We start from the raw sequence: 14,209 nt of genomic DNA, 5'->3' as shown, positions 1-14,209 counted from the left end.
AAGATTTAAGATTGTCTTTGACAAGTTTGATAGCAAATCCTGGAGCAGCAGGCCCATGTTGGACAACCTGCTGACAAAGTGGTTTTAAAACAATTGGGCCTTAGTGTGGAGAGGCTGTCGATGCTGGGAACTGGTTACCCCATGGGGCTTGTGTCATTCAATCCTGCTGTAGTAGTGTCCTATTCCTAGTGCTGTGCTAATGCTGATTCATAGAATACTAATTCCACAAATAGATGATTCCCCATGTTTCTGCTATGTACCTGATACTCAGTAGGCATTGGGGATACATAATAGAAAAATATATGACTTCTGTTCTCTAGGAATTTAGTATTTTGTTAGAAACATAAACAGAAAATATTATGTAGTAAGTAAAATAGAAGTTTGATGCATAAGGCTTAAGGATCCACAGCATAGAGAATGGTTACTTGTGTCTAGAATGAGGGTGGACATTTGTTAAGAAGGCTTCCTGATGGATGTAGCACTTGGGATGACTCTTAAAGGATAAGTGAGGGTTTGCTTGGTGAAGAAACAGAAGGTGGGGAGATCAGGGGACACTGTGAGCAAATGCATAGAGGTAGAATAGTTTGGAGGGGGCAGTTTTTACTGGAGTATGAAATGTGAAGCAGGACATGAGAGCAGAAAAGTAGGTATGGGGTCAGATGAAGAGATATGTCTTTACCATGTAAAGAAGTTGTGGCTTTTGGGGTAGCCACTGAAGAGTTAGGAGTTCAGCTCCAGGCCAGAATCTTTGTGTCATCTATCAGGCCTGACAACAGGCATTTACAGGCTTTGTCTGGTAGGCCTCATGGGGGAAGGTGTCCTGCCCACACCAGACTTGGTGCACGCCCACTGCATTGCAGTTTTCTAGAGAAAGTTAAGGTCTAACTATCAAGCACCTCACCAGTTCCAGTCCCTGAGGCCAGACATGCTCATGGGTACACCTATATTTTTAGCCCAAGTGTCTCTATTCGAAGGCCTCATTATCAGAGACCTTGGCTGAGGCACCTCCTAGGTGCTTCCACTAAGACCTTATCAAGGGTCTTTGGTTGAGACACGTTTCTCCACTTAGTACCATTCCACTTCTGGCTCCTCCCCCTTTCTTTCTCCTGAGCCCCTGAGTCCATAAAGAGTCAGGAGCCATTTGTTTGGGGCCCCTGGGAATGCAATGCCTCCCTGCACCTGAACTACACCCATATGACTCTGGCCTAATGCCAACCCATGGTCAGTGGGGCAAGGAATGGAACATCGTGGAGCTGGTGCCTCTCTTTTGGCCTCTGGCTCTTGCTATCACAGTAGGTGAATAAAGGCTTGATTGTTAAGTTTGACTCACTGTCCTAACTGACCACCTCAACACCTGATTGCTCAACAGAGGATTTTAGGCAGATAAGTGATGTGATCAGAATAGTACTTGAAAGCTTTTTCTGGTGGGTATGAGACAGATTTGTGAAGTCCAAGCACACATAGAAACCATTGTGTGTCCATTATGTAATCTAGGGAGATAAAATAAAGATAGCAAAGAGGGGATTTTCTTTTTAATGCTTAGGAGGTGAAATTAACTGGATTTAGTAAAAGTTAATTTGCTTACAAACATAAAACTACAAACTCTAGTTAATCCCTAATCTTTTCTGTTTTTCCAATCTCACTCTATCCCAAATCCTTTCTGATCAACATCTGAAGTAGGCAAGGAAGGACAGGTTTACAGGGGAAGAGGAATCTACTTTAACAAGGGAATGCCCATCAGACCTGAGTCTAGAGTAGGCAGCTGTGGGGATTTGAGCCCTTGGGGAGTACAGGTCTAGGTGTTGTCAACATACAAGTTATCCAGGGAGCATCCTACACAAGACCAACACTTATGGGAAGAAGAAACTGAGGGGGAAAAATAAATTTCAAGAAAGAAGAATTGTAAAGAGGTAATGTCCTCATTTTAATTTAAAATGTAAGAAAAATGACTTGTGAAATACAGTATTTTACAAAAATTTTCAGTAGTGATATTTAGAATGTTGAAGGACTGTGTTAAATCGTGTGCCATATCATAGCTGCACCTTCCAAATAACCATGAGGGAAAAAACGCCTTTCATTCTGTCATCCTACTTTTATGTGCTAAAACCATCAGTTTGAAATACCCAGTGTCTGGCAAGAGTTTCTCCCTCCTGTACTCTTTTGCAGTTACGTACTGTTCATTGAAATGAACTGCTGTTTGGTATCTTTTGCTCATTTTTCTATCATGTTTGAACTTTATTCTTATTAACTTCTAGATACTTTATAAGAGGGAAACAAACTATCTTTCCTACCCCAAGGTTGTCATTTACCTTGTGAATTTCCTTTTTTTTAAACAATTATCTGTGCAAATTTATCTTTTCTCTTTTGACTTGTAGATGATATGCTTTACTATGGTTTCCTTTATGCCATTGCTACAAAAGAATTTACCCCTTAAAAAAAATGAATACCTTTTGGTTTTTCATTTATTTATTTTTTATTTATTTTTAAAATATTTTCCCAATTTTATCTATTATTTTTTGGTTTCAAGATTTAAAAAAAATTTTTTTAATGTTTATTTATTATTGAGAGAGAGACAGAGCATGAGTGGGGGAGGGGCACAGAGAGAGGGAGACACAGAATCCAAAGAAGGCTCCAGGCTCCGAGCTATCAGCACAGAGCATGACATGGGGCTCGAACTCACAAACCGTGAGATCATGACCTGAGCTGAAGTCGGACATTTAACTGACTGAGCCACCCAGGTGCCCCAGTTTCAAGATTTTTAAAAAACACTTAACTGATTTTATTTATTTTCAAGTTTTTAATTTAAATTCTAGTTAGTTAATACATAGGATATTTGGCTCCATCCATGTTGTTGGAAATGGCAAGATTTCATTCTTTTGATGGCTGAATAATATTCCATTGTGTGTATATACTACATCTTCTTTATCCATTCATCAGTTGATGGACGTTTGGGCTCTTTCCATAATTTAGCTATTGTCCATAGTGCTGCTATAAACATCGGGTGCATGTGCCACTTCAAATCTGTATTTTTTTATCCTCTGGGTAAATACCTATTAGTGCAATTGCTGGGTTGTAGGGTAGTTCTATTTTTAACTTTTTGAGGAACTTCCATACTGTTTTCCAGAGTGGCTGCACCAGTTTGCATTCCCATCAACAATCCAAGAGGGTTCCCCTCTCTCCACATCCTTGCCAACATTTGCTGTTTTGTGTATTGTTATTTTTAGCCATTCTGACAGGTGTGAAGTGATATCTCATTGTAGTTTTTTTTTTTTTTAATATTTATTTAGTTTTGAGAGAGAGAGAGGAACAGCACGAGTGGGGTAGGGACAGAGAGAGAGGGAGACACAGAATCCAAAACAGGCTCCAGGATCTGTGCTGATAGCACAGAGCCTGATGCAGGGCTCAAACTCGTGAACCATGAGATGATGACCTGAGTTGAAGTCAGGCACTTAACTGACTGAGCCACCCAGGCACCCCACTCGTTATAGTTTTGCTTTGCATTTCCCTGGTGATGAGTGATGTTGAGCATCATTTCATGTGTCTATTGGCCATCTGTGTGTCTTCTTTGGAAAAATGTCTATTCATGTCTTCTGCCCATTTCTTAACTGGATTATTTATTTTGGGGTGTTGAGTTTGATAATTTCTTTATAGATTTTGAATACTAACCCTTTATCAGATTTGTCATTTACAAATATCATCTCCCATTCCATAGGCTGCCTTTTAGTTTTGTTGATTGTTTTCCTTCACTGTGCAGAAGCTTTTAATCTTGATGAAGTCCCGATAGTTCATGTTTGCTTTTGTTTCCCTTGCCTCCAGTGACATGTCTAGTAAGAAGTTGCTCTGGCCAAGGTCAAAGAGGTTGTTAGCTGTGTTCTCCTTTAGGATTTTGATAGTTTCCTGTCTCACATTTAGGTCTTTCATCCATTTTGAATTTATTTTTGTGTATGGTGTATGAAAAGTGGTCCAGTTTCATTTTTCTGCATGTTGCTGTCTAGTTTTCTCAACACCATTTGTTGAAGAGACTTTTTTCCATTGGATATTCTTTTCCTGCTTTGTCAAAGATAAGTTGACCATATAGTTATGGGTCCATTTCTGGGTTTTCTGTTCTATGCGTTTGTTTTTGTGCCAGTACTATACTGTCTTGATGACTACAGCTTTGTAATATAGCTTGAAGTCTGGAACTGTAATGTTTCCAGCTTTGCTTTGCTTTTTAGGACTGGTTTGGCTATTCAAGGTCTTTTGTGGTTCCATACAAATTTTAGGAATGTTTGTTTTAGCTCTGTGAAAAATGCCTGAGGTATTTTGATAGCAGTTGCATTAAGTGTGTAGATTGCTTTGGGTAGTATAGACATTTTAACAATATTTGTTCTTCTAATCCATGATCATGGAATGTTTATCCATTTCTTTGTGTAATCTTCAGTTTCTTTCATAAGTGTTCTATAGTTTTCAGAGTACAGGTCTTTTACCTTTTTGGTTAGGCTTATTACTAGGTGTCTTATTGTTTTGGTACAATTGTAAATGGGCTCAATTCCTTGATTTCTCTTTCTGATGCTTCATTATTGGTGTATAGAAATGCAGACAGTTTCTATATGTTGATTTTGTGTCCTGCAACTTTACTGATTTTGTGTATCAGTCATTTGGGTTTTCTACATAGAGTATCATGTTGTCTGTAAATAGTGAAAGTTTTGCTTCTTCCTTACCAATATGGATGCCTTTTATTTCATTATGTTGTCTGATTGCTAAGGCTTAAGACTTCCAATACTAGGTTAAATTACAGTGATGAGAGTGGACATCCCTGCCTTGTTCCTGACCGTACAGTAAAAGCTCTCAGTGTTTCCCCATTGAAGGTAATAGCTGTGGGTCTTCCATATATGACCTTTATGATGGTGAGGTATATTCCCACTATCCCACTTTGTTGAGGGTTTTTATCAAGAATGGATGCTGTTTGGACTCACTGCTGTCAGCACAGAGCTTGCTTCAGATCCTCTGTATCCCCCCCTTTCCCCCTCCCCCACTTATGTGCTCTCTCTTTCTTTCTCTCTCTCTCCCTCTCTCAAAAATAAACATTAAAAAAAAAAGAATGGATACTGTATTTTGATGTATGCTTTTTCTGCATCTATTGAGAAGATCATATGGTTCTTAACCTTCCTTTTATTAGGTGTTTCACATTGATAGATTTGCAAGCTACTCTTGCAGCTCAGGAATAAATCCCACTTGATCATGCTGAATTATTCTTTTAATGTACTGTTGGGTTCAACTTGCTAGTATTTATTGAGAATTTTTGCATTCATGTTCATCAGGAATATTGGTTTGTAGTTGTCTTTTTTAGTGGGGTCTTTGGTTTTGGTATCAGGGTAATGCTGGCCTTGTAGAATGAGTTTGGATATTTTCCTTCCTTTTCTATTTTTTGAAATAGTTTGAGAAGAATAGATATTAACTCTTCTTTAAATATTTGGTAGAATTTGCCCAAGTATAAATCTGGCTCTGGACCATTCTTTGTTGGGTGATTTTTGATTACTGATTCAATTTCATTCCTGGTTATCAGTCTGTTCAAATTTTCTATTTCTTCCTGTTTCAGTTGGTAGTTTATATGTTTTTTGGAATTTATCCATTTCTTCCACATTGCTCAATTTGTTGGCATATGATTTTTCATAATATTCTCTCACAATTGTTTATATATCTGTGACCTGTCTCATTCATGATTTTATTTATTTGGGTCCTTTCTCTTTATTTTTGATGAGTATGGCTAGGGAATTATCAGTTTTATTAATTTTTTCAAAAAATCATCTCCTGGTTTCATTGATCTATTCTGCTGGGGTTTCTTTTTTGTTGTTTCTATATCATTTATTTCTGCTGTAAGCTTTATTATTTCCCTTCTGCTGACTTTAGGCTTCATTTGTTGTTCTTTTTCTAGCTCCTTTAGGTGTGGTTGATTTTTCTTGCTTGTTGAGGTAGGCCCGTATTGCTATATATATACTTCTCTCTTATGACAACTTTTGCTGTATCCCAAGGTTTTAGGACCATCCTGTTTTCATTTTCATATGTTTCCATGTATTTTTTATTTTCTTTCTAATTTCCTGGTTGACACATTCATTCTTTAGTGGGATATTCTTTAGTCTCCATATATTTGTGGACTTTCTAAATTTTTTCTTGTGATTGACTTCACATTTCATAGCATTGTGATAGGAAAATATGCATGGTATCATCTCAATCTTTTTGTACTTGTTGAGGCCTAGTATGTGATTTGTGACCTAGTATGTGATCTATTATGGAGGAGGTCTCATGTGCCCTTGAAAAGAATGTGTATTCTGCTATTTTAGGATGAAATGTTCTGAACATATCTTTTAAGTCCATCTGGTCCAGTGTGTCATTCAAAGTCATTGTTTCCTTGTTGATTTTCTGCTTAGATGATCTGTCCATTGATACAAATGCAGTGTTAAAGTCCCCTACTATTACTATGTTATTTTCTTTTTTTTTTTTTTTTTCAACGTTTATTTATTTTTTGGGACAGAGAGAGACAGAGCATGAACGGGGGAGGGGCAGAGAGAGAGAGAGACACAGAATCAGAAACAGGCTCCAGGCTCTGAGCCATCAGCCCAGAGCCTGACGCGGGGCTCGAACCCACGGACCGCAAGATCGTGACCTGGCTGAAGTCGGGCGCTTAACCGACTGCGCCACCCAGGCGCCCCTACTATGTTATTTTCAATGAGTTTATGTTTGTTATTAATCGATTAATATATTTGGGTGCTATCAAGTTGGGGGTATAAATATTTACAATTGTTAGCTCTTCTTGTTGGATAGACCCCATTATTATGATATAGTACCCTTCTGCATCTCCTGGCACAGTCTTTGGCTTAAAATCTAGTTTGTCTGATATAATTATGGTTACTCTGGCTTTCTTTTGACACTAGATGGTTCTCCATTCCCTCACATTTGATCTGCAGGTGTCTTTAGGTCTAAAATGAGTCTCTTATAGGCAGCGTATAGATGGGTCTTTTTCTTTTTCTTTTTCCATTCACACACTGTATGTCTTTTGATTGGAGCATTTAGTACATTTACATTCAGAGTGATTATGGGTAGTTACGAATGTAGTGCCACTTTATTACTTGTTTTTTCATTTCTGGAGATTTTCTCTTTTCCTTTCTAGTCTTGGTCACCCTTGGTCTTCTTTTCCACTCAAAGAGTCTCCTTTAATATTTACTGCAGGGCTGGTTTAGTGGTTATGAACTCCTTTACTTTTTGTTTTCTGGAAAACCCTTTTATCTCTCTTTCTATTCTGAATGACAGCCTTGCTGGATAGAGTATTCTTGGCTGCATATTTTCCCCATTCAGTATGTTGAATATATAATGCCACTCCTTTCTTGCCTGCCAAGTTTCTGTGGAGAGATCTGTTGCTAACCTTATTTGTCTTCCCTTGTAATTTAGGGACTTCTTTTGTCTTGCTGCTATTAGGGTTTTTTCTTTGTGTCTATATCTTGCAAATTTAACTATGATATGTCTTGGTGTTGGCCTGCTGTTTATTTATTTATTTAGTTTATTTTGATGAGAGTTCTCTGTGCCTCCTGGATTTGGATGTCTGTTACCTTCCACAGATAGGGAAGTTTTCAGCTATCATTTCCTCAAATAAACCTCTGCCCCCTTTTCCCTCTCTTCTTTTATGACTCCTATGATATGAATGATATTACACTTTATGAAGTCACTGAGTTCCCTAAGTCTACATTCATGATCTAATATTTTTCTTTTCCTCTTCTTTTTACCTTCATTATTTTCCATAATTTTATCTTCTATATCATTTATTCATTCCTTTGCTTCTATCCTTGTAGTTACTACATCCAGTTGGTTTCAAATCTCAGTTATTGTATTTTTCACTTTGGCCTGATTAGTTTTTAGGTCTTTTATCTCTGTGGTAAGGGATTCCCTGGTGTCTTTTCTGCTTTTCTCAAGCCCCACTAGTATCCTTATGATTATTGCTTTATGTTCTAGATTAGACATATTACTTATGTCTGTTTCGATTAGATCCCTGGCCATGACCTTTTCTGGCATTTTGTCTAGGTCTCTTATTCTGTGTTTTAGGAAAGCCTGTTATGTTTCCTGCTCCTGAGAATAATGGCTTTATGAAGAAGCTGTCATATACTGTCCAGAGCCTGATGCTTCAGGATGTGTGTCTGTTGTATGTGTTTGAGTACTCTGCTGCTGTGTTTTATGGCTCTTTTCTCAGGTCAGTCCTCCCAGAGTTTCTCCTTGCCTGCAGCGAGGAAGTGTTTGGACCTTGGCCAGAGTGTGGTGAGTTTTAACTAGGTGTGCTCTAGTCTCCTTGTTTAACGAGACCTGATGCTATTTCCACTAGAGTTGAAGTTTTGCAAAACTCTATGGTTAGTAGACCTGGTGCATGCAGGGGATTTGTGCTGATCTTTGGGGGATGAGCCTACTGCTGGGGTTCTCAGGCACACTTACCTAAGAAATAACACCAGCAGAGTACAGTGGGGGTGAGGGATAGGGATTGGTGTAAGTGGTTTAGGCTGCCACTGTTCTTACTGTACTGCTTAGTGAAGTTAGTTTATGCTGAGGGGTTGGGGAGGGATATGGTGCCAGCCTCTTCTCTCATCTCTAGAGAGGGAAGTTTGAGCCCACTGCTATCTGGGAAGCCCTTCCAGAAGTGTGAACAATCTCCTCTCATGTGTCCCAGGCATCTTTCAGATCCCTGGCTGTGTCTAGGCTGTCTGCCCACCTAGCGGTACAGTGCACCTTGGGTTCTATCCAACCAGGCCACTGAGTTTTAAAACTCCAAACTGTAGGGATGTGGTATGGTGGGGAGCTATACCGGTCCTCTGGGGGAGGGTGTAGCCACTCTGGAACTGATACAGGTCTGTCCCGGAAGGACAGTCATATCAAAGCACGGAGTTGTGGAGTTTGGAGGAAAGCACAGCAAAAAACTGGTGTTCCGGTTAGTCACCCCCAGCAGGTGTCTCTGCACCTATGCTGAGAGGCGTGGAAGGGAAATGGTGGCTGCTGGCTCTTTTGTCCCCAGAATGGCACTGCCATGTCTCCCAGGTATGCTCCAAGAATGGGGAACCGTCTCTCGCACTGAGTCCAAGGGGATCCTCAGATCCCACCATCTGCTCCTAGGCTATCTGCCCTTATTCACAGGAATACTGTAGCACCTGATGGGCTCCACATCAGTCCTGCCAAGGACCTCCAAAACTCCTCCAGTCTTTGAGCCCCACTGGTCATAAAAGCTCACAAAAGCAGTCCCTCTCATTTTCCCAAAGGTTTTGGGGAAGTGTTTTCCTTGTGTGAACCTCTGTGCGCTCCTCTGTCTCTGTCTGAACTCTGTCCGTGACCAGAGCTCCTTCCCTCTGCAGCACCTGCCATCTGTTTCTCCCCCAAACTATGTCTCTGAACTTTCTACCTTCCCTGATGTGGCTCTTCTCCCCCACTCGCTTTGCACTTTATTCTGTCAGTCCTCAGGTCAACTTCTTGGGTATTTACAATGATTTGATATGTATCCAGCTGTGTTCCAGGGACGAGGCAAGCCTAGGGTCCTCCTGCTATTCCATCATCTTAGGTCCTTCTCCACTTTTTCCAGTTTTAGAATTTTGTGCAAAACGAACAACTTTAGTGAAGAGAAGAATTAGTAAATCAAACCTAGGTTTTGCAATTTGTAAATTTCTGCCTATGGCACTAGGAATTATCTCTGAGATATGGTTGCTAGTGTAAAAGACACCACTACCAGTCTCTTACCCTTTCAGGTTTAGAGGATGACCTAGATTTTGTTTTTTTAGAGCAGTTTTAGGTTTAGAGAAAAGTGAGCACATAGTGAAGAGAATTCTGGTATACCTCCTTTCTCCTTTGTATTCAGTTTCCCTCATTAACATTTTGCATTAGTGTAGTACATTTGTTATAGTTAATGAATGAATAATGACACATTATTAACAAAAGTACATAGTTCATATTAGGATTCATGCTTTCTGTTGTACAGTTCTGTGAGTTTTGACAAATGTATAATGACATGTATTCACCATTACAGTATCAAACAGAATAGTTTCACTAGCCTAAAAAAGTCTCCTGTACTTCACCTATTTATCCCTCTCTTCCATTCCCCAACCACTAATCTTTTACTGTCTCTGTGGTTTTGCCTTTTCCAGAGTGTCATATAGTTGGAATCATACTGACGTAGCCTTTTCAGATTGACTACTTTTACTTAGCAATATGTATTTAATTTTCCTCCATGTCTTTTCATGGTCTGATGGCCCATTTCTTTTTTTTTAAATTTTAATTACAGTGTAATTAACATATAGTGCTATATTAGCTTCAGATGTACAATGTAGTGATTCAGCAATTCCATATATCACCCGGTGCTTATCACAGGTGTACTCCTTAATCTCCATCACCTATTTTGCCCATCCCCCCCCACCCCCCCACCTCCCCCACCTCCACTACCTCCACTCTGGTAACCATCAGTTTGTTATTTATAGTTAAGCATCTGTTTCTTGGTTTCTCCCTTTTTTCCACTTTACTTTTTTGTTTCTTAAATTCCACCTATGAGTGAAATCACATGGTATCTGTCTTTCTCTGACTTAATTTCACTTAGCATAATACTCTCTAGCTCCATCTATGTTGTTGCAAATGACAGGATTTCATTCTTTTTATGGCTGAATGATATTCCATTGTATGTATATATCACCTCTTCTTCCATTCAACTATTGATGGACACTTGGGCTGCTTCCATAATTTGGCTGTTGTAAATAATGCTGCAATAAACATTGAGGTGCATGTATCCCTTTGAACTAGTGTTTTTGTATTCTTTGGCTAAATACCTAATAGTGTAATTACGGGATTGTAGGATAGTTCTATTTTAAATTTTAAACAGTCGCTGCATCAGTTTGCATTCCTGCCAACGTGCACAAGGGTTCCTTTCTCTCCACATCCTTGTCATCCTTGTTGTTTCTTGTGTTTTTGATTTTAGCCATTCTGACAGACATGAGGTGATATCTCACTGTCATTTTGATTTGCATTTCTCTGATGATGATGTTGAGCATCTTTTCATGTGTTTGTTGGCCATCTGCATATCTTCTTTAGAGAAACGTCTGTCCATTTCTTCTGGATGGCTCATTTCTTTTTATCACTAAATAGTATCCCATCATATAGTTATACCACTGTTTGTTTATCCATTCACCTATTGAAGACATCTTGGTTGATTCTAAGTTTCAGCATTTATGAATAAAGCTTCTGTAAATGTTGGTGTGTAACTTTTTTTAAATGGATGATGTTTTCAACTAATTTAGGTAAATACTTAGGGGTATGATTTCTAGATCATATGGGAAGATTATGTTTAGCTTTGTAAGAAACTGCCAGTCTGTCTTCCAAAGTGGCTGTACTATTTTGTAGGAGCACTTGCAATGAATGGGTTCCTCTTGCTCCATATCCTTGTCAGCATTTGGTATTGTCAACTTTTTAGAAAATTTTAGCCATTCCAATTGTTGTGGTATCTCATTGTTTTAATTTGCAATTTTGTAATTACATATGATGTTGAGCATGTTTCAATATGCTTATTTGCCATCTGTATATATTTTTTTTTTGGTGGGGTATCTATTTAGATCTTTTGCCCATATTTTAACTGGGTTGTTTTCTTTTGGTTGAGTTTTGTGGCTTTTTGACGACCAAGAATCTCTATTTTTTAATTTTTAATTTTATTTTTTTACTGAAGTATAATTGACATATAATATCCTATTAGTTTTTGGCATACATTATGGTGATTTGGTATTTTTATATGTTGCAAAATTATTCCAACAATGAGTCTAATTGCCACCTGTCACATGTAAAGTTATTATAATACTGTTGACTACTGTCAGCATGTTACACAATATGTCTCCATGACTTAATTTTTTTTGCTGTAGCGCTTAACCAACTGAGCCACCCAGGTGCCCCTGTTGTCCTGTCTTAAAGAATTGAGAATTGTGTATAAAAACCTTACATAGGGGCGCCTGGGTGGCGCAGTCGGTTAAGCGTCCGACTTCAGCCAGGTCACGATCTCGCGCTCCATGAGTTCGAGCCCCGCGTCGGGCTCTGGGCTGATGGCTCGGAGCCTGGAGCCTGTTTCCGATTCTGTGTCTCCCTCTCTCTCTGCCCCTCCCCCGTTCATGCTCTGTCTCTCTCTGGCCCAAAAATAAATAAACGTTGAAAAAAAAATTAAAAAAAAAAAACTTTAAAAAAAAAAAAACCTTACATAAATTAAAAGGATGAGTAAACTTACAGTTGTAAATGCAAACCGTTTTCCACCTCAAGGCAATTATCAGCCCACAGGGTTTTGGCAGGAAAACATTGGATACGAAAGGAAAGTGGGTCCTAAGGCTTGGACCTTCCCAACTCTGTCAGACCAGCAAGATAGAAATGGCAACTGGTTCAGGACACTTGCCAGCCTCAAGAGAAATCCTAGAATAGGCAGCTGTTACACATTAATACTCTGCACAGATCAAGAACCTCATGGTCTCACAGATTCTCATCAAACCAATGAATTTCTCTTTCCATGACTTTATTTTACAACTGGAAGTTTGTACTTTTTAATCCCCTTCACCTATTTTGCCCATCCTTTAACCCCTACCCCTTTGTGTCTGTTTTATTCTTTTGGTTTTTTTTTAGATTCCACATACAAGTGAAATCATATGGTATTTGTCTTTCTCTGATTTACTTCACTTAGCATAATATTGTCTAAGTCCATCCATGTTGTCTCAAATGGTAAGATTTCATTCTGTTTTATGACTGAGTAATACTACATTGTGTGTGTGTGTCACATTTTTTTAAATCCATTCATCTATCCATAAACCCTTAGATTGCGTCTGTATCTTGGCTACTGTAATAATGCTGCAATGAATATAGGAGTACATATATTCTTTTGGACTGGTGTTTTTGTTTCCTTCAGATAAATACCCAGAGGTGGAATTTCTAGATCATATGGTAGTTCTATTTTTTTTTTAACGTTTGTTTATATATTTATTTAGAGAGAAGGAGAGACATAGAGAGTAAATAGAGGAGGGACAGAGAGAGAGGGAGACAGAGAATCCCAAGCAGGCTGCCCGCAGTCAGCACAGAGCTTGATACAGGGCCCGAACTCACCAACCGCAAGATCATGACCTGAACTGAAATTGAGATTTGGATGCTTAACCCACTGACCCACCCAGGCACCCCTGGTAGTTCTATTTTTAACTTTCTGAGGAGCCTCTGTTCTCCATAGTGGCTGTACCAATTTACATTCCCACCAGGAATCTATAAGGATCCCTTTTCTCCACATCTTCATGAGCACTTTTTTTTTTTGTTGTTGTCTTTTTGATAATAGCCAGTCTGACAGATGTGAGGTGATGTTGTAGTTTTGATTGTCGTTTCCCTGATCATTAGTGATGTTGAGCATCTTTTCATGCACCTGATTGTAGGTCTTCTTTGGAAAGATGTCTACTCAAGTACACTACCCATTTTTAAATTGGGTTATTTGGGTTTTTTTTTAATGTTTATTTTTGAGAGAGAGACAGACAGAAAGACAGACTGGGAGTCAGTCATCAGGGGAGGGGCAGAGAGAGAGAGGGAGACACAGAATCTGAAGCAGGCTCCAGGCTCTGAGCTGTCAGTACAGAGCCAGACACAGGGCTCGAACCCACAAACCGTGAGATCATGACCTGAGCTGACATCAGACACTTAATCGACTGAGCCACCCAGGCATTCCAGTGGTTTTTTTTTTTTTTTTTTGATTTTGAGTTGTATAAGTTCTTTTATATATTTTAGATATGAGCTCCTTACTGGATGTATGATTTGCAGATATTTTGTTCCATTCAGTAGGTTGTCTTTTCCTTTTGCTGATGATATTCTTTGCTGTGTAAAAGCTTTTTTGTTTGATCTAATCCCATTTGTTTGTTTTAGCTTTTGTTGCTTTTGCCTGAGGGGACTAGTCCAAAACACAGATATCAAAGAGCTTACTGACTATGTTTTCTTCTAGGAGTTCTGTGATTCCAGGTCTTACATTCAAGTCTTTAATCCATTTTGAATTTATTTTGGTACATGGTATAAGATGATGGTCCAGTTTTATTCTTTTGCATGTAGCTGTCAGTTTTCCCAACACCATTTAAGAGTTCTTTTGTGTTTTATGAATACAAATATTTTATCAGACCTGTTACAAATATTTTCTCCCAGGCTTGGCTTATTTTTCATTCTCTCAGCAGTA

The 14,209-nt window shown here is 38.8% G+C and overlaps 1 protein-coding gene across 5 annotated transcripts in view; it reads left to right on the top strand.

Moving 5' to 3' along the window:
* The window catches only part of TXNDC16 (thioredoxin domain containing 16), a 138,037-nt gene that overhangs the window by 19,409 nt on the left and 104,419 nt on the right, over positions 1-14,209 (top strand). The window lies entirely within an intron of this gene.

This window comes from Lynx canadensis, chromosome B3 (genome assembly GCF_007474595.2).
Source record: "Lynx canadensis isolate LIC74 chromosome B3, mLynCan4.pri.v2, whole genome shotgun sequence".
Classification (NCBI taxonomy): domain Eukaryota; kingdom Metazoa; phylum Chordata; class Mammalia; order Carnivora; family Felidae; genus Lynx; species Lynx canadensis.
The sequence above is the reverse complement of the archived record's forward strand: the minus strand, read 5'-3'. Positions and strand labels throughout refer to the sequence as shown.